This window comes from Sus scrofa, chromosome 3 (assembly GCF_054392235.1).
Source record: "Sus scrofa isolate SSC_HxYL_T2T_F1_AM1 chromosome 3, Sscrofa_HxYL_maternal_Yorkshire_Landrace_v2.0, whole genome shotgun sequence".
NCBI lineage: Eukaryota > Metazoa > Chordata > Mammalia > Artiodactyla > Suidae > Sus > Sus scrofa.
Genome location: NC_139385.1, coordinates 121,080,741 through 121,100,176, shown reverse-complemented (window position 1 = coordinate 121,100,176; position 19,436 = coordinate 121,080,741). Strand labels below are relative to the sequence as shown.

The following is a 19,436-nucleotide window of genomic DNA, read 5'->3' as shown; positions in this document are numbered from 1 at the left end:
CACTCTCTGGATCCCTCCTTTCCTAAACGCTGGAGTGAGAAATGAGCATGGCCCCTTTAAGGGAGCCCTAGAGGTCTGTGGCTCTTGGGGAGCCCCTGGCAGGGGAGCAGGGGCGGGGCTCGGGGGACCGGGCTTCCCACGCAGCCGGGGACGCCGCTGCGTAACTGAGCTCGCAGCCAATCGGGATGGAGCCTGCCTGGACGCATTACTAGGGCGACGGTCCGGACGCCTCCCGCTTCGGGATGAATTAGCGGCGGGTTCAGCAAGGAGGTTGTGACCCTCACGGGCTCTCCAGCTCGCCCACGCGCTGCCTACGTCGTCACGGTTGTCCTCTACTGGCTACAGGTGGGAGGCTAGAGAAGCGCCAGGGGGAGGTTACGGCGCGGGGGAAAATGGCGGCGGCGGCCGGGGAATCCCGGGGTTGGCGGAGGGGGAGCTGCCCCACGGACTCTTAACCCCCAGCCGCGGGCCTCTCCCGGCTGCGGCCCAGGTAACAGTCACTTGACTGGGAATTGGCGTCCCGACGCGGATGGCGGCACCGCTGGGTCAGGTGAGAGGAGGCTCGGGGAAGCGACTCCCGGGGGCTACCTGAGGCGTCGGGGCCCTCGGGGCCTCTTCGGCCGGACGTGGCCGCGGGAGGAGGAGGGCCAGGTATCTGGTCGGTGTTTACCGAAGGGCACAAAGACCTTTGTGCTCCTGACCTGGGCGGGCCTAGGATCAGCACCGTACACAGTCTAAGCTCTGCCACCATCAAATCAGATGCGCTAAAGGTCCCAGTGGGCCGCCACGTGCGGAGATTGGACTTGAGCTGTCGAGGGCACGGGCTGGAGCTGTCTTACCTGTGTGTCCTCCTGGCCCCACATGCCTGCCTGTAGGTGCCAGAGTGGCAGTACCACGAAAGGAACGGTAGGCCCTAGCCTGGGGCTGATGTCACCTCATATTTAAGGTGTGTCTTAGCTCCGCCTTGTCCATTTGAAAAGAGGAAATAGGGTGCTTAGGTGTCGGGGAGACATTTTGCTTTCTTGAACCGTCTTTGGTTAGAGTGGTTCCTCTGGAGCATTGCCTCTGCCTTCGAAGTTCATTAATTGTATTCTCTGTGCACGGGGCTGCATGTAAGACTGAGCATTGACATTCGGTTTAAGCCTAGGGATATAATGAAGATAAGTATTGGTGAAGGTCTTATAGAGATGAAATATTGTCCACTCACGTCAGTGACTTATTTGGGCAAGGATATGTCATGAAACATAACTAGTTGGGTTAGTTTTCAAAAAACTGGCTTGGAGTTCCTACCCTGGGCGACTGCTGCGGCTCCAGTAGCTGTGGAGGTGTGTATTCCGTCCCTAGCCTGCTGGCAGTGGGTTAAATGATTCAGGGTTGCCACAGCTGTGGTGTAGGTCGCAGCTGTGGCTTGGATTCAATCACTGGCCTGGGAACTTCCATATGCCTTGGGTGTGGCCATAAAATTAAAAAAAAACAACAACAAAAAACCTGTTTTGATGTAAGTCCTTTTTGTGCACTTATGTTTTTGAGAGTAAAAGAAATGATTTGTTTTAGAATTTTTTTCCCTTTACTCCTGTTTATTTTTATTTATTTTATACATCGAGGAGTCTTTTATTGGTCACTTATATGCCAAGTACCAACATCAGCAAAAAGTCAGTTTTTACACCTAAAAGAGCCTCTTGTCTCTTTGTTTGCCACTTCCTGAGGTGTTTCTCTCCTGAAAAGGAAGTGTAAACCAGTACTAAGTGTTAGTAGTGCCCCCAATTAATTAATGCCACCCAGGCATCTTCTAAGAGCTGATCTCAGTCTCATATCTGCATTTATCATTCTTAGCTGTCCACTCAGATAAGGTTTCATCCTGGACTTTTCCCCTTTCGTTAAAAAAAGTTTTTATTGCCACATTGTACTTTGATGTGACAGATAAGTATACTAAGTGACTCTGTTTTTTTCCTTTTTTTTGACTGCCCTGCGGCATATGGAGTTCCCAGGCCAGGGATCAGTTCCAAGCCAGTTGCAACCTACACCTCAGCGGCATCGCTGAATCCTTTAACCTACTGTGCTGCACAGGGGATGGAACCTGAATCCCACTGCGCCACAGACACCACCAATCCTGTTGCACCACAGTGGGAACTCCTTAAGTGACTTTTATTTTTGGTAGCAGTCTTGATTTCGTAGCAAGCCTTGTTCTGTTATTGAGAAAGCATAGTGGCATTTGTGTTTCAGTCATCAGTAGTTGTCTATGGAGGGCCTGCTGTGGGTCAGGCACTGTGAAAGTGAGGCTTCTCCTGCCTTTTAATTTGAGCAAATAGTGGTTCATCTCTTCCTAGAGGTGCTTAGTGTGGCTGTTGCTGATGACCACGGTTAAACAATGAGGAAAACTGAAAAGAGTCTTTCTTTTTTGCACATAGCATCCTTGAAGATTTGGTCAGTTTAGTCTGGGGATGGGTGTGGTTTCTAGCTCCTACTCTGCCACTTAAACTCTTTTTGGGAAGTGATATTATTTCTTTTGTCAGTACCTTATCTCTGAAATAGACTAAGAGCTTTTTCTCCAAACAGTCTCACTGTGCTGTTGTGAGAAAAAAAAAAAAGATGAATTTGTAAAAGGGCTTGAAAAAGTTAAAAGCCCTTTGATAACAGTTGACTTTTATTACTATACATTTACTCCTCAGGCAGTGTTCCAGGAGCCTTATATGGTCTCATTCTCCCAGCCATGTAGTGAAGTGAGTGCTTTATCATTTTTGTTTGACAGATGAGGAAACTGAGGCATATTGAAGTTTTAAGTTATTTGCTCCAAAGTGCACAGCTTGCATTATGATGCCAGTCTCTGTTCTTAACCATCCTGCATGCCATCTTCCTGTATCACACAGGTGTCTTATGTGTTAACGGGATATATATGGACAGACTTTTCAATGAAGTCATTTTGTGGTCTTTTAGTTGTGTAGATAATAGCTAAGATTCATTCCATTGGCATCCAGTAGTGATTTATATGGTGATAACTAGTTACTTTGGTTAAGTGATATATTCATTTTACCTTTGATGCCCGTTATTTATTTTTTTTTTTTTTAATTTTTTTTGTCTTTTTGCTATTTCTTGGGCCGCTCTCGCGGCATATGGAGGTTCCCAGGCTAGGGGTCCAACCGGAGCTGCAGCCACCGGCCTACGCCAGAGCCACAGCAACGCGGGATCCGAGCCGAGTCTGCGACCTACACCACAGCTCACGGCAACGCCGGATCCTTAACCCACTGAGCAAGGGCAGGGACCGAACCCGCAACCTCATGGTTCCTAGTCGGATTCGTCAACCACTGCGCCACGACGGGAACTCCAGATGATGCCCGTTATTTTTAAAAGTTTTTCAAAACAAGAGTTGTTTCTAATTTCTAACAGGAAGCACAGATCAATAATTGAGGAAGGTTTTTACTTTAGTTTTTAGGAAACTCTTTAAAATAATGATTTGCTAGGTGACCCTTAAACGAAAGTTTGGGAGTTCCCGTCATGGCTTAGTGGTTAATGAACCGACTAGCATCCATGAGGATGCGGGTTTGATCCCTGGCCTGGCTCAGTGGGTTAAGGATCTGGCATTGCTGTGAACTGTGGTGTAGGTTGCAGGTACGCTTTGGATCCCATGTTGCTGTGGCGTAGGCAGGTGGCTACATCTCTGATTCGATCCCTAGCCTGGGAACCTCCATATGCTGCCAGTGTGGCTCTAAAAAGACAAAAAATAAATATAATACAATACAATAAAATAAACGAAAATTTGTGTTAGGTTCACTGCTTTGGACATGTAGTACTGATTTTTCTAGTCTATTGATAGAAAAAAATGACATAAATAAAAGTGGCTGGAACATTCATTCTTTCATTGATTGTGCAGTTGCCCTGCCAAGTCCTTTGGGTGTAAAGATTAATTCCTGATCTTATCCTTGAGGAGACTGGGGGAGAAACCCCAGGTCCAGAAGTTTGTAGACTTGTGAATGAGAAAAACAAGTAAGTGGTTCACTAATGCAGGTGGTAAAGACTCAGCTATTGTTGTGGTGGGTACAGAGAGCTGCGGGAACACACAGTTGCTTCTGCAGGGGTGGTCCTGTGCAAGAAAGGAAGGGACCTGATTGCAGAATAAAGCGAGAAAGGGCTTCTAGCCAGAGGAGGACACTGTGCAGAATTAGGGTGAACGAGAGGGTTTGGGTGCCTAGGATTCAGACCAGAGTTTTGTAGGAGTTGTTGGGAGAGAATCCGGGAAAGGTTAGGGCCAGATTGTGAATTCTTAGCTAAGAGAGTGACTATCCTCAGGGCAGGGAGACCTGTGCAAGGATCTTAATCAGATGAGTAACGTGATCAACTTTATGTTCTGGAGAGGGGACTTTGGTGGTGCCAGGGTCACAGACAGAATGTAAGGAAGAGACCAGTCAGTTAAGGACAGTTTCCATGCTTCAGACCAGAGACGATAAGGGAGTGAGCCAGGGCATCAGCTGTGACAGAGCAAAGTTCCGAGTCTGCCACACACATTGGAGCAGAATGGAAGATTGACTGGATGTGAAGAATAATGGGGTGGGGGAGGGGAGCCCCTGCTGAGCAAGTAAGGAGAAGACTAAGGTGTGTGTGTGTGTGTGTGTGTTTTTTTTTTTGTAACTATATGGTTGGAGATGAGAGGTATTATTAATTCAGGAAAAAGGATAGGACAGAGGGTTCTTTGTTACTGGGTTTCCAGAGAATTGTAAGCACTGAGGTTGTTGGGTCAAATAAGGTGCAGTAGAACCAAGCTTAACTGAAGCTTCTAGGTTTCTGATTTCTGAGACTATTGAATGCTTAATTATACCGTCAAAGTCAGCAAAGTCTAGTGTAAACGTACCCCACTGGAGGAAAGCCACTCAGAGGGCGTGAGAAGAATCATCTAAGGTATGTTTGGGATAAAATGTTAGAATAACAGGTGTCAGAGGTTTTTCCCCCCTTTTTAAATATTAAAAAATTATTTGTTTATTTAATGGCTGCACCTGCAGAATATGGAAGTTCCTGGCCAGGGATGCAATCTGAGCCATAGCTGTGACCTACAGTGTGGTAGTGCTGGATCCTTTAACTCCCTGCACTAGGCCAGGGATCAGACCTGTGCCTCTGCAGCAACCTGAGCTGCTGCAGTCAGATTCTTAACCTACTGCTCCATAGTGGGGGCTCCCTTTTTTAAAAAACACCGTTTTTAATGTATTTGTATAGAAGCCATTATAATATGGAAGTAGTCACAAATGAATTTTCTAGTTGTAAAACTGATCTCTGATCAATCATTCGTAACACGAGAGTTGTCTATCGCCAGCAGCATAACCTGAATGCATTCCAGATGCAAGGTGAAACTGCAAACCTTGCAAAGATGCAGGAATTCATGAATTCAGAGCAAGGTCAAGAACTGCTCAAACCTTAAGCATAAATCAAAGAACTACTGAGTAGGGTAGGCACAGGTTTGTTAAAAAAGACTCTGTTGCTAACAGCAAATAAAAAATATATATCTCACACACACACACAAAAGACTCTGAAGCAATGACTGTAACAATGATTGCTAAATTTGACTTCCCACTTCATTAAAATTGAGAACTTCTCTTCATCTAAAGACAGTATTAAGAGAATGAAGGGCAAAATACAGACTGGAAGAAGAAATTTCTAATTCATCCGTTTGACCAAGAACTTGTATCCAGAATGTATGCATGTTGTGTAAAATTACTAAGAAAAAGACAGTTGAATAGAAAAATGCACAAAAGTTTTGAATAGGCACTTTCTAGTAGAGGACCTCTGTATGGCCAGTATGCATGTAGAGAGAGCTGTTCAACATTATCAGTCAATGGAGAAATGCAAAGTAATCAATATAGTAGTGAGATACTACTATATACCTTTTGGAATGGCTAAAATTAAAAAAGATTGTCAGTGCCACTGGCAAAGATGTAGAGAAACTTGATCTCACACATGTTTTGGTAGGAGTGTAAAGTGGTGCAGTTATATTGGAAAACTGGCTGTATCTAGTCCTACCTGATTCATTATTTCCATTCTTAGGTATATAGCCAAAGGAAATAGATACACATGTCTACCAAAGGCGCAGGGGGGCAGGGAGAGGAACCAATAAAAGAATGTTCATAGCACCTTTACTTAGAATCACTAAAAATTAGATAAAATCCAAATGTACATCAGCAGTAGAAAGGATGAATAAATTATTTATAAAAGGGAACATTACAAAAACAATAAAAGACTGAACGATTGCTGATACACACATCAACTGGATGGATCTCATGGGCTTAATAGAAGCCAGATGAAAGATTGTATACTATGTGACTTCATTTATTTTTTATTTATTTATTTTTAGGGCTGCACCTTAACCCACTGAGCGGGGCCAGGGATCCGGCATTGCTGTGAGCTGTGGTGTAGGTTGCAGATGCAGCTCGGGTCCTGTGTTGCTGTGGCTCTGGCATAGGCTGGCAGCTGTAGCTCCCATTATACCCCTAGCCTGGGAACCTCCATATGCCACGGGTGCAACTCCAAAAAAGCAAAAAAAAAAAAAAAAAAATATATATATATATCTTTCATATAATTCTTTCGCAAAAGACAGATGTGAAATTAAGGCTGTCATCTCATGCTGTTTTATAATTTGGTCACAAAATTAAGTTCCAACCTCTACCAATTGATTAGTTCCTTGTTCTGAGACTTAGTGTAACCTGAGTTTTGGTAGATAGAAAATACATTTTGAAAATAAGTTGATTTGTATTTTGTTTAACTTGGGGAGAAAATTCTGATCAAATCTCTTATTCATTAATACAAAATGTAGTCCCTGTTTAGAGACATCACTGTGCACCCCCCCCCCCATCTATACCAATTGCTCTCTGTTAATGAGCATTGAGCTGTAGTCCCATCACCTGCGAGGTTTTCAGTGTAGTGATGGAGCTAAGATTAGCCTTTGGTGAGTTCCCTGTAGCAATGAGGTCAAGCTCAAAAAAAGCCTTTGGGAGCTTGACAGTGTTCATCACATGTCTGTAGTCCATCTAGTCCTCTAACTGGCCATAGGGACAAGGGGATCCTACTGGATGACCTGAGAGGCAGATGCAAAGGAAGTCTGAGGGCAGTCACCAGTGAAAGCAGACTGGAGAAGATTCACCACTTTATCTGCCACATTTGAGGTTTCTGAAAACTGCTTACTTCCTCATAGGAAGGGGATTGTTGTTCTAAGGATGATAAGGCGAAAACTGATGCAACCCTTACTTTTCCATTTCAAATAAGAGATCATCTCCATTTTATGTTTGTAAGTGAATGTCAACCCCCTCTGGAGCTGATGTCTAGTGGTGTCCCAAAGCAAATGATGAATGAGAAATAGGAATAAAGACAGTGAAAAGGGAAGAGAAGTGAGTGGTGGCAGCCATTCTTAGGCTCTGTGTAGTTGGGGGTGTTGCGTGAAAGGGTTGTTTTTAACTCAGTGACTCCTTCCGCATTGAAAAGTTTAGGTAACTCAGGGAAAGTATGTTTGTGGTTGTTACTAATTCTGGCTTCCTGTTGTAATACAAATGCTTTCTTAGGATTATTTTTTCCTGTGTAACCTTTAAATAAAATTTTGCCTTTTAGGGGTTATGGAGGAGAATGATGGGAACTAGGAGTGGCTTGAACACCAAAATGTTGATTTGCTTAACTTGAATATTTGTGCATACCTTAACATGAACTTGGTGATGGAGACAGAGTTGAGTAGGTACAGTTTCTGCCACCTCCGGAGGCTCTAGGGGAGAATCTGCTCCTGGCCTCTTTTAGCTTCAGGTGACCTTGGCTTGTGGCAACATCACTCCCTGCCTTCTCTTGTGTCTGTGGTCAGATCTCTGTTTGCTTCCCTTTTAAAAGAATATATGTAATTATATTTAGGGTTCACCATGATAGTCCAGGATAATCCCCTCATCTCAAAATATTTGATCATATCGACAAAGTTTGAGTGTGTGTGCCATTAAAGTGACATTTACAGGTTCTAGGAATTTATGCATTACATAGGTATCTTTTGAGAGGGTCATTAAGTAGCCATGGTATTTGTTAATCTATGCATTACAGATGAAGACATTAATTACTTAAAATCACAAAGTTAGAATCATTTTCTCTCTCTCTCTCTTCATATATATGTTTCTCTACTGCTTACTTCCGTTTGGAAGGAAGTAATATTCTATGTTTATGTGGATTTGTTTTACAGCCAAGTTTAGGGACTCCTTTTTTTTTAAGACATATTTTGAGATACTCGTAGAGTTGCATGCAGCTGTTAGAAATAATACAGAAAGACCCCATGTACCCTTTACAGTTTTTCCCAATGGTAACATCTTGGAAAACTATAGTACAATATTACAACAAGAATATTGATATTGATACAGCCAAGATCCTGAACAGCTTTACTGTAAGGATTCCTTATGTGGTCCTTTCATAGCTTCACACTCCCTTCTCTGACCTCTGGCCGTGACCAATACATTCTCCATTTCTATAATTCAGTCATTTCAAGAGTTTTATTTAAATGGAATTATACAGTGTGTAACCTTTGGGGATTATCTTTTTTTCATTTAGCATAATTCCGTGGAGATTCATCCATGTCGTTGCATGTATCAGTAGTTCTTTTTTCTTGCTTAGTATTCCTTATGGTCCTTGGAATTCTTTGGTGTGGATATACCCAATGAAGGAAATCTTGGTGGGTTTCTTTTTTTTTTCCCTCTTACTTTTTGGCTAATATGAATAAATCTGCGATGAACATTCATGTACAGGTTTTGTGTGAACATAAATTTTCATTTCACTGGGATAAATGCCCAAGAATGCAATTGCTGGGCCATATGGTAGTTGTATAGATATGGGTTTATTTCTGAACTCTCAGTTCTCTTTCATTGATCTATATGTCTATTCTGATGCTAGTACCAAACTGTCTTAATAACTGTTGCTTTATGGTAAGTTTTGAAAACGGGAAGTATGGGTCCTTCTACTTTGTTCTTTGTTCTTTTTTTTTTTTTTTTTCTTTCTTTAGGGCGGTGTCTGCAGCATATGTAAGTTCCCAGGCCATGGGTAGAATCGGAGCTGTGGTTGGGGCCTATGCCCCAGCCACAGCAACTTGGGAACCCAGCCACATTGGCAGCCTATGCCACAGCTTGTGACGATGCTGGATCCTTAACCTACTGAGTGAGGCCAGGGATCGAACACACTGAGCCATGATGGGAACTCCTACTTTGTTGTTCTTTTTCAAAATTGTGTTTTCTCTTTTGGGTCCCTTGCAAGTCCTTATGGATTTTAGAATCAGCTTTGTTTCTACAAAGAAGTCAGCGTGTATCTGGTAGTCAGTGATTTTTTTTTTTTTCCTTTTTGGCCACGCCTGTGGCATGTGAAAGTTCCCAGGCCTGGGATCGAACTGGCACCACAGCAGCAACCTGAGCTGCTGCAGTGACAGTGCTGGATCCTTAACGTGCTGAGCCACAGGAGAACTCCTGGTAGTCAGTGATTTTTAATACTGTATTCATTGAGTTGTACAACCATTATCATAATTAATTTGAGAACATTTTTATCACCTCGGAAAGAAACACTGTGTATGTTAACAGTGACACCTCATCTCCCTGCCTCCCCTCTTTGACCTAGGTAGGTACTAATGTTCTGTATCTATAGAATTGCCTCTTCTGGCTATTTCCTGTAAGTGGAATCATACAATATGTGGTCTTTTGTGACTGGCTTCTTTGATTTAGCATACTATTTTAAAGGTTCCTCCCTGTTAGAGTATGTAATAATACTTAATTCCTTTTTATGACCAAATAATACTCCACTGTATGATATGCCACATTTTATTTATCCATTCATCAGCTGATGGACATTTGTGTTGTTTCCACTTCTTGGCTATTATGAATAATGCTGCTCTGAACATTCATGTACCAGTTTATGTGTGTGTGTACAGATGTATCATTTTAATTTTTTTTTTTTTGGTATATACCTAGGGGTTGATTTTCTGGGTCATATGATAACTTACATATTTAATTTTTTGAGGAATCATCAGACTGTTTTCCAGGTTGTACCATTTTATAGTCCCATCATGGTATTTGGAGGTTCTCATATTTCTCCATCCTCACCTAACACTTGTTATATGTCTTTTTCATTATCGTCATTCTAGAGAAGTTATAATAAAACATTCTTGTGGGTGTAAGGTGATGTCTCATTGTAGTTTTGATATGCATTTCCCTGATGGCAAATGATGTCAAACATCTTTTCATGTGGTTTTTAGGCATTTGTATATTTTCTTTGGAGAAATGTCTATTCAGATTCCTCCCCCCTGCCTTTTTTTTTTTTTTTTTTTTTTGGTTTTTTTCTAGGGCCGCACCTGCAGCATATGGAGGTTCCCAGGCTAGGGGTTGAATCGGAGGTGTAGCCGCCTGCCTACACCACAGCCACAGCAACGCAGGATCTGAGCTGGCCTACACCATAGCTCATGGCAACGCCAGATCTTTAACCCACTGAGCGAGGCCAGGGATCAAACCTGCAACCTCCTGGTTCCTAGTTGGATTTGTTAACACTGAGCCATGATGGGAACGTCCCTTTGCCCATTTTTTAATTGGATTATTTGCCTTTTTACTACTGAGTTATAGAAGTTCTTTATATATTCTAGGTACAAGCACCTTACATATATGATTTGCAGAAATTTTCTTCCTATTTGGTAAGTTGTCTCTTCAGTTAAAGTGCAGTTTGCAGTTGCTTTTCTTTCTTTTTCTCTTTTTTTTTTTTTAATTTATCTTGTATCTGCAGCTTTACTGAACTCACTTACTAGGAGATTCTAGAAGGTTTTTGGGTAACTTTCTTGTCTGTGTTAACCATTGTATCAACTGCAAAGAGGGGCAGATTTATTTCTTCTTTTTGTGTGGATTTTATTTCCTTTTCTTGCCTTCTTGCATTGACTAGAATTTCCAGAACTGCATTGAATAAGAGCGGTGAGAATGGACATCTTTGCCTTGTTCTCGATAACAGGGCCAGTGCATTATTCATTTTTTCTTTTATCATTAGGTTTAATACTGTTTGCTGTATGTTTTAATAGAGGATTGTTATCTAATTGAGAAAGTTTCCCTTTATTCCCCCCCTTTATTTCCTTGAGAGTTTTTCTCATGAACAGTATTGAATTTTATCAGATAATTTTTTCTATGTAAATTGGTATGATTGGAGTTCCCATCATGGCACAGCAGAAATGAATCCTACTAGGAACCATGAGGTTGCAGGTTCAATCCCTGGCCTTGCTCAGTGGATTAGGGATCCAGCATTGCTGTGAGCTGTGGTGTAGGTCGAAGACACGGCACAGATCTGGTGTTGCTGTGGCTGTGGTGTAGGCCAGCAGCTGTAGCTCTGATTCGATCCATAGCCTGGGAACCTCTATATGCCGTGGGTGTGGCCCTAAAACAAAGACAAAAAAAAATTTGGTATGATCATGTGAATATGTATTTTTTCAGTTTGTTAATATTGTGAATTACATTGATTCTTGAATATTGAGCTAAGGCCAGAACCCTTGAGTGTATATTCATGTATTGGTCTGTAGTTTTTCTTTCCTTCTTTCTTTCTTTTTTTTTTTTTTAACTGCCTATTCCTGGTTTTTGCATCAGGGTAGTTTTACCTTCATGAAGTGAATTGTAAAGTGCTCCCTCTTCTTGTGTTTTCTGGAAGAGATTGTGTTAATTCTTCTTTAAATATTTGGTAGAATTCTGTAATGAAACAATTTGGGCCAGGAGATTTCTTTTTCAGGAGGTTTTTAATTACGAGTTTAATTTCCTTAATAGTTACAGGACTATTCAGATTATCTGTTTCATTTTGGGTGAGTTGTGTGCTTTCAAGGAATTGGTCCATTGACACACAAAGCAGAACTTAGTGCTGCTGGGCAGAGGTGGGAGTTTCAGCTCCTCTCTGGGCCTCCGCTGACACTACTCTGCTGATCCCCACATGGCCTCTACTGACACCACTGGAAGGGGATGGCCTCCTGACCCCTGGAGGGTGGAGAAAATCCTTGTTTCATAGCATCCCGGTGGAGATGAGAAGGGGAGCCTCATTACTGTCATGGGAGTAGAAGTCCAGGCCCTCCACGTGGTCCTCGTAGACTTTGTGTGGCAGGGGAAGGGAGTCTTACACCTACCTGGCGAGGGAAGAAAGTTCTGCCTTAGGTGTCATGGGGGCGAGGATGGGGGGTAAGGAGAGGGAGTCCGGGGGTAACCTGTAGTGTTGAGGCACAATAGTACAGCTTGGTGAGAGTGAAAATTTTGGCTCCCTGCTTGTTGTTGTTGGGGGCGAGCCACAGTTTTTCCTACGGTTTTTGGCTGGAGTGGCAATGATTATTAACTGCAAGGTTTCTGTTTTGTTATGCCCTCTTTTCTTGGTCCTCTGAAAGACCAGGAACTTTTGGCTGTCCCCATTTCTGGACTATTGACTGCTTCAGTTTTGTGTCCACGTGGTAGACTAGGACTAAGGCCAACCCAGGGAAGTCACAGCATGTTGTTCCGTGGATCCCAAGGACCCTCGCTAGCTAGTGTGCCTTCTCTCCACCTTCAGTCTTCTTTTGTTTATTTCATATATAATGTCCAGGGTTTTTAGTTGCACTTAGCTGGAATGGTAGAGGCAGTATATCTGCTCAGTTTTATTGGAGGCAGAAGTTGGGGCTGGGATTTTTTTTTTTTTTTTTTTTTTTTTTTTAAATAGAGGAAATTGTAGGATGGAAATTAAGATATATAGAATCGGCCAGTTAGACACTTAAGCTAATTTTGGGTCAGTTACTTGGAAGTGACAATTTAACTGTCTTTTTTTCTCCAGAGAGTAATTCTGTTTGTCATTGTTCAGTAAAACCAAACCCTCATTAGTGTTGGATCTCTTAAGAGGCTTGACAGTCCAATGGCTTACTTTATTTTTGTTTATGTATAAATACATCATAAATTCTTATTTCTTGCTTAGTATGCAATTGAAAAAAATTTATTATAGTGAAAGCTTAGTTTTACGGAGAGGACTAATTCAGTTTTTCCAGTGGTTATCAGAGATCTTGAAGCTGTGGATTCTTTTCTAAAAGAAGAAAATGGCTTTGTGCATGGTGGTTAAGAACTATGTAATGAAATTTTGTGAAAGTCTTCGAAATGTACAGAAAAGATTAGGGTGTCTTCAGTGGACATTAGATAGTCTAGAGCATTTTTCCTGGAGATCTAATCTGTGAGGTTTGAAGCTTTTATTATTTTTTAATTTATTCCATAACTTTGTAGGTTGTGAATAGCTGACAGCATTACAGATTACTCTTGTCCTTAGGCTTGCAAATGAATTTGGTTGGTTGGAGGTACTACTGATTTCCTCTTTTGTGGGGGAAGCAAGCCACTGTTGGATGCATTAAGCAAATCTGTTTCACCATTCCTGATTATCTGTATGTTTGTGTTCTTTGGATTCACTTTTGAACCAAATGAAACATCTTATTTATTGCATAATTAATTAAAGAGTTAGATAAATTCATAGACAGGTTTTCATTTTATATTTGCACAGGAGACACACTGTTAGCTTTTTGTTTGAATTATCCTTTTAACAGCTTGAACTCTAGTGTGCTTGAGTCCCACTGTAGCACTTACTTACATTGTGATTTGGAGCAGGGAATTTTAGTTTAGTTTAGTTTTTCAGTGTTAGGTAAATTTTATTGGCCTAGGACTAAGGCATATCAGCAATCTTCCCCCACAGCAGGGGGGTAGGGGCTGGGAGCAAGGTCGATAGAACCTGATGGTCACTTGTGGTAGAATTGTGGGTTCTAGCTGTGTTGGATGAAGGAGAGCCGAGGGCCAGGCTGGCTAGTGGTTGAAAAGCCTAACTTTCCTGCTGGTTGCATCTGTACAGGGAGCTGGGGTGAGGCAGGCAGTGCAGGGGCTGGATGCAGAGCTTGGGGATGCATGGGACTCAGCGAGGATGAGTCAGAGAAGCTAGTCTGCTGGTGAACGTGTTCCCTCTGCTTTTGTAAGGACAGGGCACCACCGGGCTGGAGGAAGCCTGTCTGGGTGGGCTGAGAATGCCTGTGCCCAGCATAGAGCTGTGGCTGAGACAGGTACTGTACTGCAGGAAACGCCGAAGACGCTCTGAGCTAGGACTATAGGGAGGCTGCTGGGTCCATAGTGAGGTGAGGGCTGAGCAGTTCAATAGGCGCTGCCTGGGCTGCCTCGGAATTGCCCTGCTCAGGGGTCCCCGTGAAAGCAGCTGCTGAGCCCACCTAGTACCAGCTCGTAAGCACTTGGAGTCCGAACATCTCTTTGGCTTTGTCTGCTGCCGTGGGGTGCCTGGCCGCTTGGGTCCTCCAGGGCGCCCCTGCATGATGAGGAGGTGACTTCCTGTGTGAACAGTCAGGCCTTGCTGGTATGCCTCTGATGGCACAGTGGTCAGGTCACCCTGCTCCTTGGCTCTGTCTTTCTTCCTCATGTAAAACTTTCTTGAGCTGCAGGAAAAGCTGCTGCTTCTCTTCCTATAGGGCCGAAAGTTCCTCCTGCAACTTAAGGATTTGTTCCTTGGTCTCCTCTAGTGACATTTGCTCTGCTATTTCCTTTTTCTCCCCCTTCTCTCCTGTGCTTCCTTCATCTTCTTTCCCATCATCTTGTCCACCTCTTCCTCCTCCTGCCACTTGCTTCATCATGATGGCCCAGTGCCGTGGATACCTGGCTCTGTCACTGGCTGCCAGCCCTCAGACCAGGCTGGCAGGGCAGTGGGCCTACCTGTCCACTGCCTGGCCTGGCTAACAGCCGAATTTTATTTTTAACGTATGTCTGTTTACCCACTATAAAAAGGCACCACAGTGCTACTTTTCTGCTATGGTTTTTGTGAGGACTAAGATGTTGCAAGCAACACCTTTCTCACAGTATTTCATACATTTTAAACACTCCGCTTTTTATTATTGGAAGGTTGTGGGCAATTAATTTTACCTTCCTGAGACTTAATTTCTTAATCTATATTAAAAAAAAAATAAGGGCGCTTTGTCTTTGGTTGTTAGGTCATAAGCTTCGCTGCTGTAATTGGAAAGAGTGGAAGAAATAACTGACAGTAGTTGCTCGTGGATGGGGGGACATTTGAAACATGCAAGGGACCCTGCTGCTCTGAGGAAGGGAAATGTAGAGTTTGATCTGGTGAGCCGTTCCTTAGAACAGCAGCCCAGGAGGTAATTCAACTCAGTTGACATTGACTGAGGTGCTTGCCTTTGTACTAGGAAGAAGCACTAGGGCTGGAAAGGTGACTTTCTAAGGTAGCAAAAATATTCTTTTTGCCTTAAAAAAATTTGGAAGGCGGATCCTGATAGAAGAAAGGCTTCAGAGCTCAGCACCTTGATTGGTGTGGGCTCACTCACCAGTGAGACCAAGTGGAAAGGGCTGAATTTTGCTTATTCAGGGATAACCATTGGGAGTTTTTTTTTGTCTTTTTGTCTTTCTAGGGCCGCACCTGCGGCATATGGAGGTTCCCAGGCTAGGGGTCCATTTGGAGCTATAGCTGCCAGCCTACACCACAGCCACAGCAACTCTAGATCCGAGCCGCGTCTTCGACCTACACCACAGCTCATGGCAACGCCAGATCCTTAACCCACTGAGTGAGGCCAGGGATCGAACCTGAAACCTCATGGTTTCCAACTGGATTCGTTTCTGCTGCGTCATGTTGGGAACTCCAAGGGAGTTTTAATAGCAATGTTTGAGTGAGTACAGATGTAGGGTCATTGAAAAAGTGGGGGAATTGGAAAGATGGCTCAAGGATATCTGTTATTTAAAATGACTGTTTGTTCCTCCTTCTGACTGACCCTCAGTGTTTATTTACAAGGGTTTTTCAAAACTAAGGGTTTTTAGGTTTCGATAGATGGAAACAGGACAGAATTGGTGAATTTGTTGAATTAAAAGAGAGTGTCCAGAGCTGAGAGAATTTAAGCCCCTCAGAAATTAGTGTTGGACTGGGAAAGACCTTGGCCTTCTGTGGGTTATATAATTGGAGCAAGTTGGGGGAGAGTTCAAGCCAAGGGCATCCTCAGCTTCTATTAGCTCAGGATAATGAAAATAAGTCTCACTGCACTACCTGTGAATATTGGGGAGGAAGAAGACTTTCTTCTACCTTTGTAAATTCTTCTACCTAGTCTAAGAATTAAATTGACATGAGACAGATTAACATGAGATAGCAAATCTAATTTTGTATGTATGGAAATCTCACATACATAAGAAGGTCAGAGACTTCACACACATGAGAGGTGCAGAGACAGAAAGGTCAAATGAGGTATGTGTGCCCTTCCCAAGCTAAGGAATGGGATAGGGTCCTGGGGCTTCCAGAACGGGAGGGTCGTTCACAGAACAGAGGAACAGATGTTTGGTAATTAGATGTGTGCCCTGCCTACAGATGGGGCAACTTAGATAGAATTAATCTGTAGTAATAACTTTTTTTGGGGGGAATCCCCAATTTAAATTCTTCCAGTTAAGGGAGAGGCAGTAGTGGCTCTTGAACCCGCAGGATCTGCATTGCCTTTAGCTCAAAGCAGTCTTCTTGCTAAAGTGACACATTTTGAGGAAGCTCGTTCTGAACCCCTGCCTGAACAACAAGGAGTTTACACATTGGTAGATAACCATAGTTAGAGCTGGTTTATACGTTGATTTTGATGTAGCAGAATTAGGTACTACTATAAACAAGAGTCTAATACAAACATTTTGAAGTTTTATGCAGAATAAAATAATTCTTGTAATTTGGCTTTAGACACAGGGTCCAGGAAGTGGGGAGAGTGTGCCATTCCTGCTTGCTTTCTTAAGGAAGGTCTTGGGGCTCCTCTTGCCATCTTTGGAGCCTGAAAACCCCAAATGTTGTGGAGTGTGAGGAGGGGGGCTGCCCCTACCCCATTCCTTCTGGAGATCTGGGCTCAGATTATGCTTTTGCTATCCAAATTTCGCCTCAGAGCATTGCTGTTAGGGGAAAGCTGAAGTTCCAAGGACCTGGCCAGTTTCGACATTGCTACCTCCCTCTCTCTCTGGAGCCTGGGAGCGTGGGGCACATTCGGCTTGCACCCCGCTTTTCTGGCATCTCTCTCCTAAGTTCTACTACAGTACAGTCCTCCAGGCTTCCTGAGTTAATATGCCTGTCGCCTGTTCATTAATCCAATCACTACTTGAATGTCTCATTTCCACGGGCCCGTTAGCCATGGCATAGCCTTTTTACACTATAAACCATCTGAGTAGCCCACACTCTGCTTTCCCTCCCTCCCTTCCTTCCTGTTTTTTGCAAGAGTGCCAGATTATTATAAAGTGACCCTTGGCCAACCCCGATGAGCGAACACCTCCCACTCCCCATAACAACTGCCCCCACATCATCTAGGTCCCTTGGTACAACGAGAACAGACATGTCTTTTAGTTTGAACTGTTTATAACAAGATTATTCTGTAATTCTGGTTCTCAACCTTGATTGCCATTGGAATCATGGGATGAATCAAGACTCCACTCTAGGCAACAAAACGAATTACTTGGGATCAATGCCTGAAAACTGTTTTTAAAAACAAAACAAAATGTCTTTGCCAGGGTTTTGAGACCAGTGACAAATTGGACCAATTTAAACCATATGCACCCCACCTTTTTAGGATCTTATAGCAGGCTACATCAAGTTGGTCTGAAAACAGAAAGGCCAAGTAATGCCTGAGAGGCCCAAGAAGAGTGAGAAATAATGGAGAAAAGCAGAAGAAAACACAGGAAATTTTAAAAATGTTTACATTTCTCCTTAAAGCACTCGTACATTAAAACCATACTTGTAGCAGGTATTACTGTCCAGCTCCACTCGTTGGGCCAGAGACACTTGTGGTGTTATGGAAAACTTGCCCTCAAATAGCACACTACCCTTGGGATTCCAGCAGCTCTGCTTTGCCTTTCTTCTCCCATTTGTCACCTTCACTGGCTGAAAGAGTTGGGACCTCTTCTGAGAAGCTAGCAACAAAAGGATAAGGTGATGTGTACATTGTAGGGAAAAATAAATTGTGATGCTTCTGAACTATGGGCAATTAACAAGGCAGTTTCTAGTCATTGAATGTACTTTCTAAAAGCTGGACTGTGAAAGCTTTAAATAAGGCTGTGTAGTGGTTTCCATGCTTGAAGTATTCATCCTCCTTTATGTATCTGAACAGGAAGCTTTTATGAATTGATCATAGCTGTTCTAGTTATGCTGTGTTGTTGAGATATTCTATGGTTGTTCCATAAACTTTTCCTTGAAAAATAAGCATTTCTGTTAAAGAGATTGTATTTTAAGTTTCCTATGATAGGAAATAAAATGGTCCTTTTCTGTCAAAGAACAAAAAATAAGCATTTCTGTTAAAGAGATGTATTTTAAGTTTCCTATTGGCAAAAAATAAAACGGTCCTTTTCTGTCAAAGAACAAAACCCAGTATTTCTGTTTGGCACTTAGCCATATGATTCTTTTTGAATCTTCATGTTAAAAATGAGGTACCCTTTTATTTAGAGTTCAAAATACTAAATCAAATATATTCTAGAGTTCAGCCCTTACATTTTCTGCCATGTGTGGTAAGTTGCTTTTATTTGACCTGGGAGGATGGTTATATGATGCCTTTATCTGGTATCCTCCTTTGAGTAGTGATGGCTTTTTGAGGGGCCGGTTGAGTGGGGTATTTTTATGTAGGTGGATAACTCTGACAGCTGATTATGGCCATGTCCTCCTGCAGCACTAGGCTCACATTCTCCATCTGTCCAGTGTGCATTTGAAATCCCTGGTCGTTGCTTTCCATCTCTAACGCGAAATCCATTCTCAATCCCATCCTCATTTCCTGGATTTGTCTGTTTCTATTTAGTCATCTGGGTTTGAACCTTCATAGTCAATTTGACACTCCCCTCCTTTTTTTCCCCCTTTGCTGCTGATTTTATAAAGCTTCTGATTTTTTTTTTCTTCCTCATCTTTAAGCTTGCATTATTTTAAAATACTTGGTTTTTAAAATAATAACTTCCATTTATTGCGCATGTGATATAATAAAGAATATACTGATCTTTGTTCCTGGTTCCAGACACAGACCTTCAAAAACCCTTGGGATTTCTTGGGTGATAGGGAGTATCTTTTGTTATTCATAGTAAGCCCTTTTGAGCCATACCTAAATTTATGCTAATGAAGTGACCCAGAGTGGGCCCTTAGTTTTAGGGAGGGGATGGCCACACAGAAAAATTTATTAGCTCTTTTAAATTTTTAATGATATTGTCATTTTTATTTAATCTATCCTGAAGCCAATACTTTTTTTTTTAAAGGTTATTCTTCATTTATAGTTATAATAAAATATTGGCTATATTCCTTGTGTTGTACAATGTTGTAGCTTATTATTATTTGGCAGCACCCACGGCATGTGAAGGTTCCCCAGCCAGGGATCGAACCCTCACTACAGCAGTGACCCAAGCCACTGCAGTGACAATGCTGGATCCTTAGCTTGCTGAGCTACAGGGAAACTTCCTTGT

The 19,436-nt window shown here is 42.6% G+C and overlaps 1 long non-coding RNA gene and 1 pseudogene across 1 annotated transcript; one reads left to right on the top strand and one right to left on the bottom strand.

The window, feature by feature from the left end:
• Positions 1-239: 239 nt before the first annotated feature.
• On the top strand, positions 240-3,747 carry LOC146404898 (uncharacterized). Its single transcript, XR_014842334.1, has 3 exons — positions 240-1,275; positions 1,402-3,038; positions 3,326-3,747. It is a non-coding gene; the product is annotated as an uncharacterized LOC146404898 (long non-coding RNA).
• A 9,916-nt stretch (positions 3,748-13,663) lies between these two features.
• On the bottom strand, positions 13,664-18,742 carry LOC100515775 (G protein pathway suppressor 2 pseudogene; annotated as a pseudogene).
• Between the last annotated feature and the right edge of the window lie 694 nt (positions 18,743-19,436).